Source organism: Schistocerca piceifrons, chromosome 8 (assembly GCF_021461385.2).
Source record: "Schistocerca piceifrons isolate TAMUIC-IGC-003096 chromosome 8, iqSchPice1.1, whole genome shotgun sequence".
NCBI classification, from domain to species: domain Eukaryota; kingdom Metazoa; phylum Arthropoda; class Insecta; order Orthoptera; family Acrididae; genus Schistocerca; species Schistocerca piceifrons.
Window position 1 is genome coordinate 335,111,782 of NC_060145.1, and position 21,485 is coordinate 335,133,266.

Genomic DNA, 21,485 nt, shown 5'->3' on the forward strand with positions numbered 1-21,485 from the left:
GATGATATTTGTCTTGGCTTCAGTCATCTAGTGGAAGTATGATTCCACAATGCAGTTTCGTCGGCTGCAGAAATGACCTGGTTCAATGCGTTTGCCTCATTTTTGGTGCTTCAAATACCATTTCTTCGAATGTGGTTTCTTCTTAAAGTTTATATAAAAAAAGTAGTAACATATTCATTTTTTCCTGTTCACTAGCAAATTATTATGGCGGCGACCTGCACATTGTTCTACCGTCAACACACACCAAGTGTTCACTGCCAACTGACTACAGTCAAAGACGGCTCCAGCGTCAAAGACATTTTACACAACACACAACATTCCACTTGTAACCAGTCTCTTTGATATTCTTCGTCACATCTACTAATAGTAATCAATATGCTGTCACTCTCAAAAATATAAGTAAATTAGCATAAAATAAGGTATATTACAATTTAAAAAATTCTGACAAAAATATAAGAAAACATTTACAATTTGGTATCAACAAATCCGGTAGAAAATAACACATCTCCCAGATCCATTACAACTACTCCCCAGGGCTTTTGTTGTTATAAACATATACAACAAAATCCTGACCACACTCAGTAATGGATCTGTATTACACAATTAGTACATTAATGATGCAGTCTGATAACCTCTTCCAAATTTGGACTCTTTGAATCTGTGGCGGCGTACACAGGTACACTGCGCCGCAGCACAGAGCGTTATTTGCTCTGCGAACATCGAGGAGTGCGGAATGAAATATGCTCACTATTTTTATTTACTTAAATTTGGCATATTTCGTGACAGTACCTTTTCCGTGAAATCTTTACAAGATGATATTGTTGTAGATATCTTATTCTAGCAAATGAGTTTTATCTTACTATTATGTTGTTGCAATGGTCCTTCCCCATCAATCTCATACACAAAAAATTCAAGTAAAGAAATTATTTCACATGACAAATACACATGGCATAAAACATACATGAGAAATATTCTAAAATACAGCAAACAGATTGGAAATAATAGTAAGATAAAACTCATTTGCTAGAATAAGATATCTACAACCACCTCTTTGGTTACACTGTGCCAACTGGTTCTCATAATTAAATTTTTTGTTCCCCATATTAATGTTAATTTCATTTTGCTTACATATTGTACAATAAAAAATGATACTGGGCATATATAGTGTAGTTTTTTTTTCTCTATATATTTGCCTTTTATATATTTTTACTTCTGATTGAACGATAGTGTTGGCAGGTCGATAGACACACAAACAAACATAAACACACACACGAAATTCAAGCTTTCCCAACAAACTGTTGCCTCATCAGGAAAGAGGGAAAGACGAAAGGACGTGGGTTTTAGGGAGAGGGTAAGGAGTCATTCCAATCCCGGGAGCGGAAAGACTTACCTTAGGGGGAAAAAAGGACAGGTATACACTCGCGCACACACACACACACATCCATCCGCACATACACAGACACAAGCAGACATGTCTGCGGATGGATATGTGTGTGTGTGCGATTGTATACCTGTCCTTTTTTCCCCCTAAGGTAAGTCTTTCCGCTCCCGGGATTGGAATGACTCCTTACCCTCTCCCTAAAACCCACATCCTTTCGCCTTTCCCTCTCCTTCCCTCTTTCCTGATGAGGCAACAGTTTGTTGCGAAAGCTTGAATTTTGTGTGTATGTTTGTGTTTGTTTGTGTGTCTATCGACCTGCCAGCACTTTCGTTCGGTAAGTCACATCATCTGTTATATATAATTTTTTTACAATTATTTATGTACACTTGCCTCTCTACTACAATATTACTGCAAGTCACATTCTTGTGAAGAGTACTTTTGCTCCCCACAACATCAGTATAAAGAACAATAAATTGCTCATATATCATGAGGCTTTATCTAAAATTGGTTTTGAAACTTATACCTTTGCATGCATGTCCTCTCATGCATAACTTCACTCACAGGGAAGACTTAGCTTCCAAAAATTAGAAAAATTCAGAAATGCTCACTATGGAGACTTTTTTTTTGTAAAAAAGTAAAAATAAATCTTTCTCTCATACTTTGTTACAACAGTGTTTTTTCATCAGTTTCAATTAACATGTGACTTCAAATTATTAATTTATACATGCAAATATACATACTTGGTTGTACAGGTAGTTTTGTTCCAGCAAGCATATTCCAGTGGAGGACTTTTGTTTTAGATGAAAATAGGTTATTTAAATTTTGAATTTATGATTTCTGTTTATATAGTTTCAAAGAGACAACATTCCTGAGACCAAATAATTTCTTTGACTTAGGGTATACCAAACGATAAGCATTAGGGTGTGGATTTTCTATGACTTCAAAAGGCCCAATATAGATACCAAAGAATTTTTTAATTTCTGAAGTTAACATTTTCGATTTTTCATGAGATTTGACCACAACAAGATCCCCAATTTTGAAAGTGGTTAATTTTCCCCTTGTTTCCTCATAGTTTCCCTGACGATATCTTCTCTCTCTTTCATGGTGAAAGGTGTACATTTAGGAAATTCAATAAGTTCTGATATAAGATTTGGAGGTCTGATATTAAACATTATCTCATATGGTGAAAATCCTGTGGAACTATGTTGTAGGCTATTCATAATATCTTCAAAATTTTGAATGTGCTCAAACCAGGTTGGATGTTTATGGCTAAAATAGGTTCTGCGAAGTCTCCCAATTTCCCTCATATACCTGTGCGAAATAATCTCTTTCAATTTTTATTATAATTTCATGGCTAGTAGCTTTTTTTACTGGATATAGTTCAATTAATTTTGAAAATACATCTACCATAACAAATATGTAACAATGACCACCTTTACTCTTTGGTAACATTCCATATAAGTCCATAGCGATAAGATCTAAAGGTTTTTCCGGAATAATGTTTTGCATCTCTCCACCACATCTTTGATTGCTCACTTTAACTCTCTGACATTTGTCACAGGTTGCCAATTCTTTTCTTACCTTCTTTCCAATATTGTAAAAATAAACGTTTTCTTGTATCTTTTGAATGCACTTCTGTATCCCACAATGACCAAAACTTTCATGTATGTAAATAATCAGCTTTTCAGCATCTGCCTCTGGCCAACACAGTTTCCAATTATCAGAATCTACATCTGTTCTCCAAAATAAAATCCCCTTATGTAATTTGTAAAATTTATCAAGTTTCTCATACCCCTTCTTGCCTAAACATTCTTTGATTAATTTCCAACTTTGATCTAAATTTTGATTTTTCCTAATTTTGTTACACATAGCTCTAATTGTTTTCTCATTTTCCACCCCTTTCAGGTATCTAATTTTAAATTGCTTTTCCTCCTCTTGTTCAAAAATCTCCTTTTTTCCCCCAATTGGTAACCTTGAAAGTGAATCAGCTACTACATTCTCAGAACCTTTTATGTGCTTGATTTCAAAGTCAAACTGTTGCAGAAATATTGCCCATCTGGTCAATCTACTGTAGTATAATTTGCACTCTTGTAAGTAACTCAAAGCTTTATGATCCGAAAATACTGTGGTTTTATGTCCAACAAGGTAAATTCTAAATTTTGTAAAAGCCCAAAGAATTGCCAAAAGTTCCTTCTCTGTGACTGTATAATTTTTCTCATGCTTGAGCAACACTCTGCTTGCAAATGCTATGGTACAATGTATCTTAACTCCATTCTCTACTCTTTCTTGAAATAACTCTGCTCCAAGCCCATAATTACTGCTATCAGTGTTCAAACAAAATGGTAAATTAAAATCAGGTCTGTGTAATAAGTGTTGCTTCCTCAACTCTTGCTTAATTTTATCAAACTCTTCCTGACAACTTTGATCCCAAACCCAAACAGTGTTTTTCTTAAGTAACTGACTTAAACATGGTGCATTCAGACTCTGATCACTTATATGTTTTCGGTAATAACCACATAACCCAAAGAACGACTTTAATTGTTTTTTAGTATTAGGAATAGGAATTTCGGAAATTGCTTTAATTTTTTCTGGATCTGCCAAAATTCCCTTGTCTGTGACAACATGACCCAAAAATTTTAATTCAGAAACTGCAAACTTACATTTCTCTAATTTCAGTGTCATCCCCCCTTTTCTAAGTGTTTCACAAACTGACTTCAAAATCGAAAAATGTTCCTTCCAATTTTGCCCTGTAACCAAAATGTCATCTACATAAATTATCAGTTTAGATGCAAGTTCTTGCCCCAGTACATGATCCAAAGCTCTTATAAATACGGAAACAGAAGAATTTAACTCAAATGGCACAATACAATATTGGTAACTCTTACCATTGTACAAGAAAGCAGTATATTTTCTAGAATTAACCGAAAGTGGTACCTGATGAAAACCCGAAGTTAGATCCAAACTTGACATATATTTTATGTCTGTAAATTTATAGAGTAACTCATTAATATTTTCAGGATGGTCTGTCTGTCTGAACAAAATTTTGCTTAAGTGTCTAGAGTCGAAAACCAATCTCACTCCACCATCTTTTTTCGAAACAACTACTAAAGGATTATTACATGCACTGATACTCCTTTCTATTATATTACATCCTTCCATCTTTTTCATCTCTTTCTCGACAGCAGGTCTTTTTGATATTGCGATACTGTATGGTTTTATGAAAAATGGTTCATGAGGTTTTACCTGAAGCTCACACTGATAACCCTTTACCCTACCAGGTATGTCACTGAAAACATCACTGTATTCCCACAGCAGATTTTCTAACTGTCGTTTTTGCTCCCCAGATAAATTTTGTGTTTCTGAAATTTTCAAATTTACTAAATTCCCAAAATCAACTTCATCAGTATCGAATCCATGAATTTCAATATTCTCCAATCTATTTTCTTTTAGTAAACTGATACTGTCAAAATTTCCATTACTCTGATCACCAAGTGTGTTCACAAAATTTGTCTGAATGTATTCCCTTTCACTAGTTTCTATCAAAAGTTTTCTTCCAACCCAATCAAATGCTGTATTTACTTTTACTATCCAATTCATACCCAAAAGAAAATCCTCATTAAATTCCTGAATTACAAAACATCCACGTGTGAACAACTTGCCTTCAATTAAAAATGTCACTAAAGCCTGGCTTTTTACCAATTTACTGCTCTTCCCAGTAGCACCTTTTATCCTTACCCCAACAACTGGCATTTCAACATAATCTTTCCCCACTTCCAATTTCTTGCTAAACCTTTCAGATATTGCCAAGATCTCACTTCCTGTATCAATTAAACATTTACCAATCCATGACCCAATTTGAACTTTTATATAAGGACTGCACAATTGATCACTTTTCTCAGAACCTGTACCTTCGTGTAATAAATCACTTTCAATTTCCCCAAACCTATACTTATCTGAATCATATGGTATACCATTATATGTGTTTTTTGTCACAGTTATAAAATTTGCACAAGATACAGAATTGTCATTAGTACTCTCTATTATCTCAAATAGCCAAGAATTTTCATCCAAATCACATTGTATACTATTGAAGTGCTTTTTCTTCAGCTCTTCAAAAATAAAATATCTCATCTTTTTCCACCACTCAGGACACATAGTTTCACATACATTAATAAGCATCTTTTTAAAGTTCTTGTCAAAAGAAGTAGTTTCACTGTTCAGCCATAGATTCATAAGAAATGTGTGCGTGTCATTAGTATCTGTAAATGTTTCACTTAGGCTAGAAGTTATACATGTGTAATCATTATTGTGTAGTCAGATTCTTTACCAACAAAATCAAAATTCACATTTTCACATACACCCTGCTTGCAAGCCTTATTCATCCTGGTAACATCCCTGGGAATTTCTATAATATTCTGACTATTTAATCCATTTTCAACCATGTGTATACCCAACTCCCTATTTAAACTAATGAAACACCTTTCCTCAACATCATCATCAATACCATTAACATCATTATCAACTTTATCATCAACATCATTATCATTATACATATTCAGGTCATACACATTCAAATTATCCCCCAAAATATTATTTCCCCTTTCTAAAGTTACCAGATCCCTTTCACCAATATTTTCATTCTCACAGCATGCATTCTCTTTTTCATTCACACTCGTCTCTGAACTACTACAAATTACATCATCTGATAAAGTGTTGTTCTTTTCTTCCCAAGTGTAAAACTCTGTCAAATTAAATGAATCACAATTACTTTTATCTACTGTATGTTCTTGTGTATTGAAAATTTTATCTTTATCAATATCATTATTTTCCTCTTGAAATTTTTTCAATAAGTAACAACTAATAACCTCATGTGATAGCCTAGGTTTGGAACTCTCATGTTTGGGTTTATGATAGTCACATCCATTGGTCCTTTCATCATGCTCACCTTCTGTCTCAACTTTGCGGACCTTCAAGGGGGCATCTACTCATTTTTTATTTCCTGAATTACAACTGGTTTCTGTTTGAACTACTGATTGTGGTTCTGCCAGTGTCTCTGATCAACATTTCTGTTCCCATTCCTATGCCAAACATTACCTGGTTTTTGGTAGTTTCTATTGTACTGATCTCTAGCAAAATTTCTGTGATTTTGATCCCTAAAGTGTTCTCTATTTTGTTGATTATTTCCGCGAAAATGTTGTTCTTGTTTTTGATGAAAATTATGGTCCTTCTTTTGAAAATTGTTATGTCCCCCTGAATTTTGACTGACACCATGATAATTGTTTTGTTTCCTTTTTTTGAAAGTTATCATTTCCCCAATTTTGATCATTACCTTTCTGAGTAAACCCACTGTGTGTTCTTGTTGTTACCCTATCCAACTTTTCAATATAATTGAGAAACTGCTCAACATTACTATCAGGACAATGAACTAAACTCAACTGCATTGCTGATGGCAATCTTCTCTTTAAGGTATCAATTTTGATCAAGTCATCCAAAGGTTTTGTTAAATGAATAAGTTTTGGAAGTTCAGTTTTGCAAAATTGTTTCATGCTCCCATCTGATTCTCTATAGTTTCTCCCATTCAAAAATTCACTTTTGATTCTAGTTTGTTTAAGATCATCCCAAAAATTTTCCAGAAATTTTGATTCAAATTCTGAAAAGGTCATCCCCACAGTTACAATCTGGTTTGCCCAAGTCAAAGCTTCCGCTTCCAAGAATTTTTTCACAAATTTAATTTTCATATCATCTGGTGAGTGAGGTAAAAAACAATCCGTACAATACTGTATAAAATCAACGGGGTGTAAGGGTCCATCTACCGAAAAGTGCTTCACTGGAACATTAGATACAAGATTGCATGTGTTGACATTGTGATTTTTGCTTTGAAATTCAATGTCAAAATTTTCAAGTTTTTCACTAAGTTCTTTGACAAATTTTTTGTTTTCTAAATCATTGCATTCTACTTTTTTTTCTAGAGTAACCAAATGATTGTCAGTTTTTTGTTCTACATTTTTTACTAAAACTTTTGTGTTCTCATCCAAATGTTTAATTTCCCCTTCTATCTCATTAAAATCAATTAAATTTCTTTCCCTATCTGCCAGTAACTCATTTTTTACAGTATTAATTTCATTGCTCAATTTAGCATCAATTTCATTTACTTTTGCTTCCACAGATTCAATTTTTTCCTCAATACTGCCAACTCTGTTCGAAAGCTCACCCACTTGGGTATTGACTGCTTGGACTTGCAACAAAATGTTATCAATTTTTTCATCGCAGTAAGTCTTATTGTCGTCAACTGATTGTTTAATTTCTTTCATGAAATTTACAAGAAAACTTTTTAAATCAAATTGATCGGTTCTTTCTGTTTAATTTGACCTGTCCTGATTTTCAAGGTCTATTAAATTACTATTTTCTACTTTAGGCACAATACTCTGGAAAATCTCATAAGTCATGGTGAAGAAAATAAATTTATAAACAACAATACAAAACAAGATAAAAATATTCTTTTAACAAAATACGTGAGTTTCGTGACTTATCTGGAGCACTCTTCTACTGTTGCAAATCCACGTTTTCCATCCATGTGATTGTTGACCAAAATTCTTGAAATTACTTCTTCTGTCGAAAATTATATTTTTTGCCGAAACATTTCTTCTACAAAACTTTTACTTCCCGATGAACACGCATACTGTAACACACATTCTGAAAAATTGGTATGAACACACAAAAATTTTCTTCTTCGTAGCACTGTTGAAGATCACGTGAACACAATATCCCGGCTACAGTCCCCAGTTGAAATATGCTCACTATTTTTATTTACTCAAATTTGGCATATTTCGTGACAGTACCTTTTCCGTGAAATGTTTACAAGATGATATTTGTCTTGGCTTCAGTCGTCTAGTGGAAGTGTGATTCCACAATGCAGTTTCGTCGGCTGCAGAAATGATCTGGTTCAATGCATTTGCCTCATTTTTGGTGCTTCAAATACCATTTCTTCGAATGTGGTTTCTTCTTAAAGTTTATATAAAAAAAGTAATAACATAATTCATTTTTTCCTGTTCACTAGCAATTTATTTTGGCGGCGACCTGCACATTGTTCTACCATCAACACACACCAAGTGTTCACTGCCGACTGACTACAGTCAAAGACGACTCCAGCGTCAAAGACATTTTACACAACACACAACCTTCCACTTGTAACCAGTCTCTTTGATATTCATCGTCACATCTACTAATAGTAATCAATATGCTGTCACTCTCGAAAATATAAGTAAATTAGTTTAAAATAAGGCAAATTACAATTAAAAAATTCTGACAAAAATATAAGAAAACATTTACAATTTGGTATCGACAAATCCGGTAGAAAATAACACATCTCCCAGATCCATTACAGGAAGCATAGCACTGAGTCTCGCTGGGCGTTGGCTTGCTACGTTCACTTGTGTTAACATGCCTCAGCAATGCGTCTGTGACGTCTAGGTTACTGTCGTCGCTGGCGGTGCAGTGTACCTGTGTACAGGTTGTTGAAGGCAATTGATATTGACCTGTCTGGGCAATTGTCCAAACAGCAATTGATTGGAGGACCAAGTGTTTCTTGTGGATTGCGTCTGAACTTCTCTTGTGATGTACAAGCTGTGTTCGGAGGCTCAACATGGCTTACCTTGGCTGTTGTTTGGGGGAATCATGCAGACTATGGTGGCCTTGAAGCATTTCCAGATGCTAACATTCTGGCCTGAAAGACGTGGCCTGCCTCCATGCCTCACGCTGCTCACTATCATTTTATACTTGCACTTCCCTCTCCACACTCTTCCTGTTGCTGTGTTGTATCTCCGTCTCCCAAACCACTCCTCAGCCTCGCCATATCACACACAACTGCCTTCAGTAGGGTGTGCTCCTTGCCGCCATATTCGTACCCTGTATCCTTGCTGCTTCTGCTTTCAACCTTCAGCCTCCCCACCCTCCACCTCTCTTCCCCCCTCCCCACCTTCTTTCTCCTCTCACACAACCTCTCACCCTGTTGAGTGCAGTAGAAGGACAGCATAGTCAGCTTGGACAGTGTAATACAGCTGGTTTTTGTGCATTTCCTTTTAATTAGCTTACAAAGAAGACATTGTCCAAATAGCAACATATTCAATCGTGTGTATGTGCCTTTGAATGCTCAGTGTCTCAATGATATGGTGAGTCCGTTACATTTTCTCTTTCCGTTATTTGCATCCCAACTAGGACTTTCTGTATCATATCAAATAAAGGATAAGTAAGCTAAGTGCAATACTGAAAATATTGTTGTGCGTCTGGGTGATGTCTTTCTTCATAGCTAACTAGTATAAAATTACATACACACAGTAGAGATCAGAAATGAGCTCCGTATACTCCCTTCAAACTCACAAGTTATACGATGTCATTTCCGAACTCACTATCTTCCTATGCTCAGAGACTCAAATCGTATCTGCCACTACCCACTACCCACTCATCACCTCTGTCTGTTGTCGAGCATAAGTGTACTCAACTCATTCTAAAAGGCAAGCGAGTACACTAGTTTTTACGTATAACTGCAGACTCACGGCATTCCTGCTATATATGCAACTTTTCTGAAAGAAGTTTCTTGCATTGTCTGTAAATTACTATTAATTTATTTCACATGATCATGATTCAGGCTTTATAGTCATTCTTAAGTGCAAGCAGAAATGCTGCAAAATGCCCAGTGTGCCTAAATGACCTAAGCAATCATTGGGCATAACAATTATTATATGCCAGGATAATAACTGATCAGTTAGCAGTGAATAGTTGTGTTTGTACATAGATTTATATAGATGTATCTAAAAGCAAAGATGATGTAACTTACCAAAGGAAAGCGTTGGTATGTTGATAGAGACACATCTCTGCCCAAACTCTTTGCCTTAACATATGTCTGCTTGTGTCTGTATATGTGCGGATGGATGTGTGTGTGTGTGTGTGTGTGTGTGTGTGTGTGTGTGTGTGCGCGCGAGTGTATACCTAAGGTAAGTCTTTCTGCTCCCTGGATTGGAATGACTCCTTACCCTCTCCCTTAAAACCCACATCCTTTCGTCTTTCCCTCTCCTTCCCTCTTTCCTGATGAAGCAACCGTGGGTTGCGAAAGCTTGAATTTTGTGTGTGTGTTTGTGTTTTTTTGTGTCTCTATCAACATACAAACGCTTTCGTTTGGTAAGTTACATCATATTTGTTTTTAGATATATTTTTCCCACATGGAATGTTTCCCTTTATTAGATTTATATAGATGTATTTTTATTAATTACACACACACACACACACACACACACACACACACACACACACACACACACAGTGAGAGAGGGTGGGGGAGAGAAAGAGAGGAGTTGGGGAGTCCGAAAAAACAATGACAACAGTTAATATGTTGTGCAGGAAGACACATTAGCTAGTTTTCCTGGAAGAACCCATATCCAGAAATGCATGGCTTGGATGCTGGAGAGCATGGAAGTCTGAGGTGTGTGTGTGTTCCACCTTACTTCAATAAACCCAACACGAGTAGCACATTGTCTGGGTGTGCGTTCCACCTTACCTCGACAAACTCAACATGAGTAGCACATTTTGTGGGTGTGTGTTCCACCTTACCTCAATAAACCCAACATGGGTAGCACATTGTGCTGTCTGCATTACAAACAGGCTTCAAACTGTGAACCTCCTACATCAGTGCATATCGTGCAAAGGCAATGTTGAGCCTCATGCACATGAGACAATATGTGCGGTTGTCTTTGAAGTATTTCATTCGCTCCGTGGATTCGAGCAGTAAGGACCTCTGCTGACTTCATAGATGTGCTGTATGCCATACTCTTCCTATTATCCCACAGAAAATAGTGGAGATGTATCAGATCTGATGACTGTACTGACCATGGAATTGGTCTACTTCTACCAGTATATCAGCTGGGATACGCGACATTGAGGTGATTCTGCACGTCGACGTCAAAGTGTGCTGGAGATCCATTATGTTAGAGGCCGCATGTTCGGGCCGCATGTCCATCCGAACATTTAGTGGCACTACATCCAATAGGGTAGGCAAAACAGACAAAACAACTGTAATAAATGTGAGGTAGATTGGTTGGTTCATCTGTTTGGCAGTAGATACGGCCCACTGATGCAGTCACCAATTATCCTGGCCCAGATGGTAGTATCTCTGCAATATCCTTCTCAGACCCTATGCTCCTTCTGCACCCATCTCTCTACCCTACGGCTCCTACCCCTGTGACCGTCCCTGCTGCAAGACTTTCCCTATGCACTCTCCTATCATCACCTATACTAGCCCTACCTATACTAACTGGCAAAACACATGCTATCAAAGGGATAGCCACCTGTGAAATGATTCATGTCATGTACCAGCTGTTATGTAAACACTGTTCGGCCATTTACATCAACATGACTACTACCCAGTTATCAGTTAAGATGAATGGGCATAGACGGAGGGTGTATACAAATAACACACAATATACTGTTGCAGAGCAGGCTCTACAACATGACAATCATGACCTCAGTGCCTATTTCACAAGTGCCAGCTGGATTCTTTCCCCAGACACCAGTTTCTCAGAACTCCATTTTAGTTTTCTACGTCCTGCATTTTCTGACCTGCCTATTCTTTGCTGGCCCCCTCCCACTTCTGTTACATACAGTGTACTTACATAACAATCAAAACAATCAATTTTTGACAAAATAATTTAACTGAATTAATACAAAGGTGTGGCAGAACACAGACATAAAAGTGGATTGTAATTAGTCAACCTTTCGGAACCAGTGGCTTCTTCTTCAGGCTGAAAGGTCGAAGGGAAAGGAAGAGGAGTAAAGGAAAAAGGCCGGAGTGGTCTAGGAAAAGGGGTAGATTTCTGGAAAGTCACCCAGAACTGTAGGTCAGGGGAGACGTACCACACGTCCATCAGTAAGGATGAATGGGCATAGGCAGAGGGTGTATACTGGCAACACACAATATCCTATTGCAGAGCATGCTCTTCAACATGACAACCGTGACCTCAGCGTCTGATTCACCACATGCGCCATCTAGTTTCTTACCCCTGACACCAGTTTCTCAGTACTCCACATATCGGAACTAGGACTACAACATGTCTTTGGTTCTGACGACCCACCTGGCCTTAATTTGTGTTAATTTCTTCTGTCTCAGCACATCTTCACAGTAACTACTCTTTTCTTCACTCAATTTTAGTTTTCTATATCTTTCATTGTCTTGCTCCCTCCCACCTCTGTTATGTATGATGCCCTTAGCTTTTCAATCGTATTAACTCATGCATAATGTTTAAGCATAACCTCCATCTTGCACATTACCCTGTCTTCCACCTTTAAGGCATCAGGTTCTCAAATCTTGTCTTATGCAGTCTCCAGCAATCACCAATTATCCTGGCCCAGATGGTAGTATCTCTGGATGACTTTCCTGAAATCTACCCCTTTTCCTTTCCCTTCAACCCTTCTGCCAGAAGAGTGAGTAACTGACTCTGCAAGCTTGCATAAGTTAAACCTTTGTGTGTGTGTGTCTTCGAAAATTTTACAGAAACAAGTGATAAGCTACACATCTCACTGTGCAATAACAAAATAACAATGTGTATGATGTATATACTGTACCAACCTGACTTGTCCTACATTGTTTGTGCAAAATATGTACCTAAACATGATTTACAGGACCAATAAAGAAATACAAATACAATACAAATACTGTAAGTGAATACAGAAATAGCTCACTTTTTGGTCAAAGCCATACAACAGTGATGTTGCTATGTGGCCAATTTTTGTTTGATGCTGCCCATATGTTTTCTCATAGTAGAGGTGGAATAAATGACAATACAACCATTTTGTTTGTATAGGACGAAATTTGTATATTTCTCATCTGAAATGTGGACTTTAGCATGAAACTTATTCCAGATATCACTCCTCCTCTAACATAACACAGCTGTAATTTGTACACTACATTCATTAATTTTCGTCGTACGTCCTCCATAGTCTCACAAACCATAGCATTGCTAAAGGCCATCTGATGTCAACAGTCGGTCATTTTGCTTTGTCAGTGCTACTTCACAGCAGTGAGTTCATGTGCTCATCATCTCTACTAGCAGTGAGTCATGACTATTGTTACATTCCTGCATGCTTCAGTAAGAGAGAATAATTCAAAAAGTATGAAGTGACCATAGTGCCACAGTTCTCAGAAGCTTCATACTCACAGAGCTACAGTGAAAACGAAGGAAGCCATTAGTTTTGATGTAAAAGCGGCACCTTGATTTTTAAAGGATGCAACCCACAACATTAGACTCGTACTTGTTTCATTTCTGATTACTAAAATACACACACACACACACACACACACACGCACACACACACACACAGAGAGAGAGAGAGAGAGAGAGAGAGAGAGAGAGAGAGAGAGTTACATGGTATTGTTGATACAAAGGATATATTGTAAAAACAATTTTTGTGTTTATAGTCAGAGAAGCTGGTATTTGAGGGTGGAAGAAACTAGAATACCTATTTCCATAGAGCATGTTGTGCTCAACGATGTATTCTGTCACTCAATGGTGGGTGAATGCCTGATTGGTCACTGTGCCCATGTGAGAGGCTGTGAAGAAGTTACAGCCAAGCTGGTGTATAATATGACTGCTGTCACAAGTGTCCCTGCTTCTGATAGGATAGGATAGGATAGGATAGGATGTGCTAGTGGTGGGATGGGAATACAATGTGCTGGTTATATACATACAACACATCTTTCATTTGTTCCTTCCTCGAGGCTGTGACCCATATGCCAAGAGATTGGGGGCATGCATGACATAAGGAGGAGACATTACTCATATCTGAGCAATATAAGCAAAAATCTGACAGATGATGTGGTTTTATGTTCCAGTCCAAGGTGTTTTTGGGTAATACGGAGAGAGGTACTGCATACTGGCAAAAGGATTGCTCATCACTATGGATACACCATCTTCTTTAGTGTGGAAGGGATAGAAGTTATTGAAGTGGAAGTACAGCCAAGGTTGGAGGGCTTTATATTGAGCCATCAGAGAGGTTTAGCTCAGCATCTAAGATGATTGCAAGTTGAACGGAAAAGGTCAGGATGAAAGAGAATAGAAGGTGTTAAGGCTGTGGAGAAATGAGGATAGAGCATGTTGCCTCAAGTTCACATCAGGAAGGTGTAGTCATTGAACTTGAGCTTCTCTAGGAATTTGTGATTTCTCATTGTGCTGAAGTTCTCCCCTAGATGGGTCATAAAGAGGTTGGAAAAGGACGGTACCGTGTGAGTGCTTGTGGCCATATCACATATTTCCCCTTTAATGATAAGTAGTTTTGGGTAAGAAATTAATTGCTCATATCTTTAAAGAATGAGAAAGTCTATTTGATGTCAATAGGACATTGGAGAAAGCAGTGCTTGATGGTAGCAAGGCCATGCACATGGGGGATGTTAGTGTAAAGAGAGGTGATGATGTCAACAATGATAAGCAGATATCCAGGTGCTAACGGAGTGGCGGTGGTGGAGAAGAAAGAAGAGGTCTGTGTCTTTGATGTAGAAAGTTAGGCTATGAGCAGTGCCTTGAACATGTTGGTCAAGTAGAACCAAGATTCCAAGTGCAAGAACACAGTAGCCAGCTACTATGGGGTGTGATTCGGTTCATCAATTTTGAGAAGTCTATAGAATGTGGGTGTACAGTGGATAGTTGGGTTAGGGGGAAGATGGATTTGGGGAGAGGTTCTGGAATGGGTCTAGAGATTTGAGTGGGTATTTGAAGTTATCCTGGATTTCTGGTATGGGATCACTATGTCACTTTTTAAACCCATAGTCATCATCATCAAGACTTATAGATGGAGAGGCAGACAGTTTCTCATAGGTCACCATTGTTTATCGTCACAGGAGAGGTGGTACTTTTATCTCCAGAGAGGATGATCAAATCAACATCTGTTTTAAGATTTTGGATGACTGTTGAGGGCCACAGTTGCACAGTGGTGAGAAGTGTCAGAAGCAATGTTTAGTGTTAGCTTTTGGTTTGATTTGGTCAGAGATGTAGGTGACAAAAAGTGTTTCCACTATAGGTACTGAGTGAAGAAGAGCAGAAGCTGCAAATATTCGAGCACAGTTGAATGTGGGTGTGGCATTGAAAGTGAGATCTTTTAAAAGGACTGTAACTTCAATGTGATTAAGGTTCTTGTTGGGTAAGTCAACAACACTACTCTGGGTTTATTTGAACTGTATTATTGTGATATGTTGGAAGTTTTAGGAAATGTAGCAGATTTATTTATTTATTTATTTATCTATTCTTGTCCACGACATCATACAATAGGAACACTGTAATTATCAAATAAAATTAAAATGTACTGTTCTAAAGCAAACCTAATTTCTTCACATACAGATACACAGTGTAAATGGTGAAGCCATTTTAACCTCCATACACTCTCAGCTTTAAATGCACCAAGCATATAAATTACATTGTTGTTGTTGTGGTCTTCAGTCCTGAGACTGGTTTGATGCAGCTTTCCATGCTACTCTGTCCTGTACAAGCTTCTTCATCTCCTAGTACCTACTGCAGCCTACATCCTTCTGAATCTGCTTAGTGTATTCATCTCTTGGTCTCCCTCTTCATTTTTATCCTCCACGCTGCCCTCCAATACTAAATTGGTGATCCCTCGATGTGTCAGAACATGTCCTACCAACCGATCCCTTCTTCTAGTCAAGTTGTGCCACAAGCTCCTCTTCTCCCCAATTCTATTCAATACCTCCTCATTAGTTATGTGATCTACCCATCTAATCTTCAGCATTCTTCTGTAGCACCACATTTCGAAAGCTTCTATTCTTTTCCTGTCCAAACTATTTATTGTCCATGTTTCACTTCCATACATGGCTACACTCCATACAAATACTTTCAGAAACGACTTCCTGACATTTAAATCTATACTCAATGTTAACAAATTTTTCTTCTTCAGAAACACTTTCCTTGCCATTGCCAGTGTACAATTTATATCCTCTCTACTTCGACCATCATCAGTTATTTTGCTCCCCAAAGAGCAAAACTCCTTTACCACTTTAAGTGCCTCATTTCCTAATCTAATTCCCTCAGCATCACCCAACTTAATTCGACCACATTCCATTATCCTCGTTTTGTTTTTGTTGATGTTCATCTTATACCCACTCTTCAAGACACTATCCATTCCGTTCAACTGCTCTTCCAAGTCCTTTGCTGTCTCTGACAGAATTACAATGTCATCGGCAAACCTCAAAGTTTTTATTTCTTCTCCATGGATTTTAATACCTATCCCGAACTTTTCTTTTGTTTCCTTCACTGCTTGCTCAATATACAGATTGAATAACATTGGGGATAGGCTACAACCCTGTCTCACTCCCTTCCCAACCAGTGCTTCCCTTTCATACCCCTCGACTCTTATAGCTGCCATCTGGTTTCTGTACAAATTGTAAATAGCCCTTCGCTCCCTGTATTTTGCCCCTGCCACCTTCAGAATTTGAAAGAGAGCATTCCAATCAACATCGTCAAAAGCTTTCTCAAAGTCTATAAATGCTAGAAATGTAAGTTTGCCTTTTCTTAATCTTTCTTCTAAGATAAGTCTTAAGGTCAGTATTGCCTCACATGTTCCAACATTTCTACAGAATCCAAACTGATCTTACCCGAGGTCGGCTTCTACCAGTTTTTCCATTCGTCTGTAAAGAATTCGTGGTAGTGTTTTGCAGCCGTGATTTATTAAACTGCTAGTTCGGTAATTTTCACAACTGTCAACACCTACTATCTTTGGGATTGGAATTATTATATTTTTCTTGAAGTCTGAGGGTATTTCGCCTGTCTCGTACATCTTTCTCACCAGATGGTAGAGTTTTGTCAGGACTGGCTCTCCCAAGGCTGTCAGTATTTCTAATGGAATGTTGTCGACTCCAGGGGCCTTGTTTCGACTCAGGTCTTTCAGTGCTCTGTCAAACTCTTCACGCAGTATCATATCTCCCATTTCATTTTCATCTACATACTCTTCCATTTCCATAATATTGTCTTCAAGTACATTGCCCTTGTATAGACCCTCTATATACTTCTTCCACCTTTCTACTTTCCCTTCTTTGCTTAGAACTGGGTTTCCATCAAAGCTCTTGATATTCATGCAAGTGGTTCTCCTTTCTCCAAAGATCTCTTTAATTTTCCTGTAGGCAGTATCTATCTTACCCCTAGTGAGAGAAGCCTCTACATCCTTACATTTGTCCTCTAGGCATCCCTGCTTAGCCATTTTGCACTTCCTATCGATCTCATTTTTGAGACGTTTGTATTTCTTTGTGCCTGCTTCATTTACTGCATTTTTATATTTTCTCCTTTCATCAATTAAATTCAATATTTCTTCTGTTACCCAAGGGTTTCTACTAGCCCTCGTCTTTTTACCTATTTGATCCTCTGCTGCCTTCTTGAACCAAGTGTTAGCTATGATTAAGTTATGCTCTATGCAAAATTCTACCAGGCGGCTTCCTCTTTCATTTCTTAGCCCCAATCCATATTCACCTACTATGTTTCCTTCTCTCCTTTTTCCTACTCTCGAATTCAAGTCACCCATGATTATTAAATTTTCACCTCCCTTCACTACCTGAATAATTTCTTTTATCTCATCATACATTTCATCAATTTCTTCGTCATCTGCAGATCTAGTTGGCATATAAACTTGTACTATGGTAGTTGATGTGGGCTTTGTGTCTATCGTGGCCACAATAATGTGTTCACTATGCTGTTTGTAGTAGCGTACCCATACTCCTATTTTTTTGTTCATTATTAAACCTACTATTGCATTACCCCTATTTGATTTTGTATTTATAACCCTGTATTCACCTGACCAAAAGTCTTGTTCCTCCTGCCACCGAACTTCACTAATTCCCACTATATCTAACTTTAACCTATCCATTTTCCTTTTTAAATTTTCTAGCCTACCTGCCCGATTAAGGGATCTGACATTCCACACTCCGATCCGTAGAACGTCAGTTTTCTTTCTCCTGATAACGACGTCCTCTTGAGTCTTGGGGGACTATTTTACCTCCGGAATATTTTACCCAAGAGGACGCCATCATCATTTAACCATACAGTAAAGCTGCGTACCCTCGGGAAAAATCACGGCTGTAGTTTCCCCTTGCTTTCAGCCGTTCGCAGTACCACAACAGCAAGGCTGTTTTGGTTAATGTTACAAGGCCAGATCAGTCAATAATCCAGACTGATTACTTACAGCATATTGGTGATGTGTGTGTCACGTTTAACAATGTTTGTTGCCTGTTATGTGGGGACGGACACGTTTCCACTCATAATCATGTTGAATTTTACAGATATAGTCCTGCACATACCCAACAGCTTACAACTACTACTCTCACAGCACGTCATGTAGGCACAAACCTCCATGATAGGTAGCTTACTGGCCCTTGCACATTCATTTAGCAGCATACCGTGTACTTTTCCACTCTCACACATACACATAACCATTACAAATCACAGGGAACATGCATCAATCAAAGAGCATGCCAAGAGCTGTCATTTTGCAGAGAGAAAGTTGTCGGCAGAGAAGCTGCAGTCATGTGATCACAGTCTTGAGTGCAAGTCATTAATTCTTATTAAACTTCTGACATTATTTACTTTGACAATACTTATAATCATTATAGCAGTAATTTGATGTTCATTGTTGCTGCAGTGATGTTGCATAGTCTTATTACATCTTTTTAAAAGTGGCCGTAGTTTTATATACCATTACTGAAATAGCATCTGTGCTTGTTGTCATTACACAAGTGGCACAACATTACTGTTCTTCGCTACTGTAGTAAACTGTCCTTACATTTGATCACAGTTCAATGTCACATCGATCTATGAGCTTATAAAATTATTCACAATACTATAAAGTTGTTTACAATACAGTCAAATACTAAATTGATTTACATTTGTCATTGTTGTATAAAAATAAGTACCTATTTGGCAATATTTTTCACTGAAGTGGTTTCACGTGTTTGTTTTCCTAAAATAATGTATTAAATTTAATAATTCTTGTCATTAGTAAAATATGATAACTACTCTGAAATCACCAACCAGATTTTATTGCAATAAGATCAGTCATTCAAAAACCCAATTCACATAGCTCATAAAAGACAGTTAAAATTGTCAAAAAATCTTCTGTTATGTAAGTCTTCTGTTCATTCAACATTTGTATTGATTGCTTTATAAGGTTGTCATATACCTCAATCTCTTCCAAGATATCCATGGTTTTTACCTTATCTGCTCTGTGTGAAAATTTTTATGTTTTGTTTGTGTCTAATGTAGACTGGCTATTTTCTCTTTCATGTATACTAAACATGGATGGATTACTTTCACTCTGTTTGATATGTTCTTTAAACTGTGTGCTAAAGTTTTCCTGATTTGGTCAATGTAAAATTTATCGCAATCTCTGCAATTTATTTTGTAGATTCCTGATTTATTGAAAAGCAGCTGTTTCTGTGTTTTGTGACGTGTAATGTTGCCCAGCATGTTGTCAGTACAGAAACTAATGATTTCATCATTTTTTTATTAACTGCTTCGCTTTCAGCTTCTTCTGGTATATTTCTTTAATCATGTTTGGATTGTAACAATTATTTGTAGCCATGGCTTCTAATATTCTTAGTTCTTTACCAATTTCTTGTTTTTCTAATGGAAGGCTCATAATTGCGATGCAACATGGAATGGAAGAATTCTATTTTGTGAGCAGTTGGATGACAAAAGCTGCTGCTAACTAGACTTTCGATAAACTCCAGATTTATGTTCCAAATTGGTATTTGCTATTTTTAAATCAAGGAAGCTGATACTCTTTCCCGATTCTTAATTCCATGGTAAATTTCAAATTCTTGTGCATGTTGTTTAGCTTTTGGTGTATGGAATTTTATCTTCGATGCTACTGTTGGATCAATATGTCATCTGTGTATCATCAGTTAAGTATAATTTTATCCATGCTCCACTTATATGTCTTGAAAACAAATCTGTCTACATGGTTAAGGAAGATAGTTGCAAGTATACCAGCAAGACAGCTTCCCATTGCTAGACCATCTTTTTGCAAAAATATTTCACCTTGAAATGAGAAATATGTAAGTAATTTAAACAGTAATTATTGTAATATGCAAACATAATGTTATCCACTAATATATTTACTTAGTTATTGTACTTGTGACTTTGTCACAGACAGGTCTGACTTTGGCACAGAAAGGGGTAAATTATGCTGCCACAAAAGTCTTTGGTCACCTACCAAACAGCATCAAAAGCCTGGCAGATAGCCAACCAACATTTAAAAATAAATTAAAAGAATTTCTAGATGACAACTCCTTGTACTCATTGGCTGAATTTTTAGGTATAAATTAAGGGAGGGGTAAAAAAACGTAAACATTAGTGTCATGCAATATTTTGTGTAATGTAATATCTTGTGCAGACATATTTTATTAACCTGACACGTTCCACATCATTACGAAGTGTTGTATTCATGATCTATGGAACAAGTATTAATCTAATTTAATCTATTGCAAACATTTGCTAATGGCCTAAGGCTGAAACTGGCCATTAATTTAATTTATATGTAAGGTATATTAAAGGTATAAAATTGACAATCTGTGGTGATTAAAATGGTTCCATCAATTAAGCAAAACAAACTTAGTTAACATAACTGAGTCAACACATGAAAAACATATTAAATATAATGATGAAAATAGTATCTACAAAGATTTACGGATGTTCCTATCCCAAAATTAATCCAGAAAATAGCAGCCTGAATATCTTTGTTATGTGCTGTTACTAAAAAGTTGTCTAAGATACATGCTTCACCCAGCTGTCTTCAGATTAGCACACAGGATGGATATTGTAATTTGTAGCATTCACAGAATTCATGAGTTCTATTGTAGCTTCACTTTTTCGGATTATCTTCACAGCAAGATACCCCCATCCTTAGGGTGATTCAGAAGTTCCCAAGTTGTGTAAGGGTGTCTAAAACCACCAGAAAATTCCTACTTCTGTTTGTTCCATGAGCCTCTTAGAGATGAGTAACACCACAGTTTTATTCTGTGTTTATTTGATGGTAATGGGGTTGCTTTGGTTGATTGTAAATAGCTCTC

General features: G+C 37.1%; 1 protein-coding gene across 1 annotated transcript in view; it reads left to right on the top strand.

Moving 5' to 3' along the window:
• The window catches only part of LOC124712013 (conserved oligomeric Golgi complex subunit 5), a 151,341-nt gene that overhangs the window by 69,689 nt on the left and 60,167 nt on the right, over positions 1-21,485 (top strand). The gene's annotated exons all lie outside the window — the stretch shown is intronic.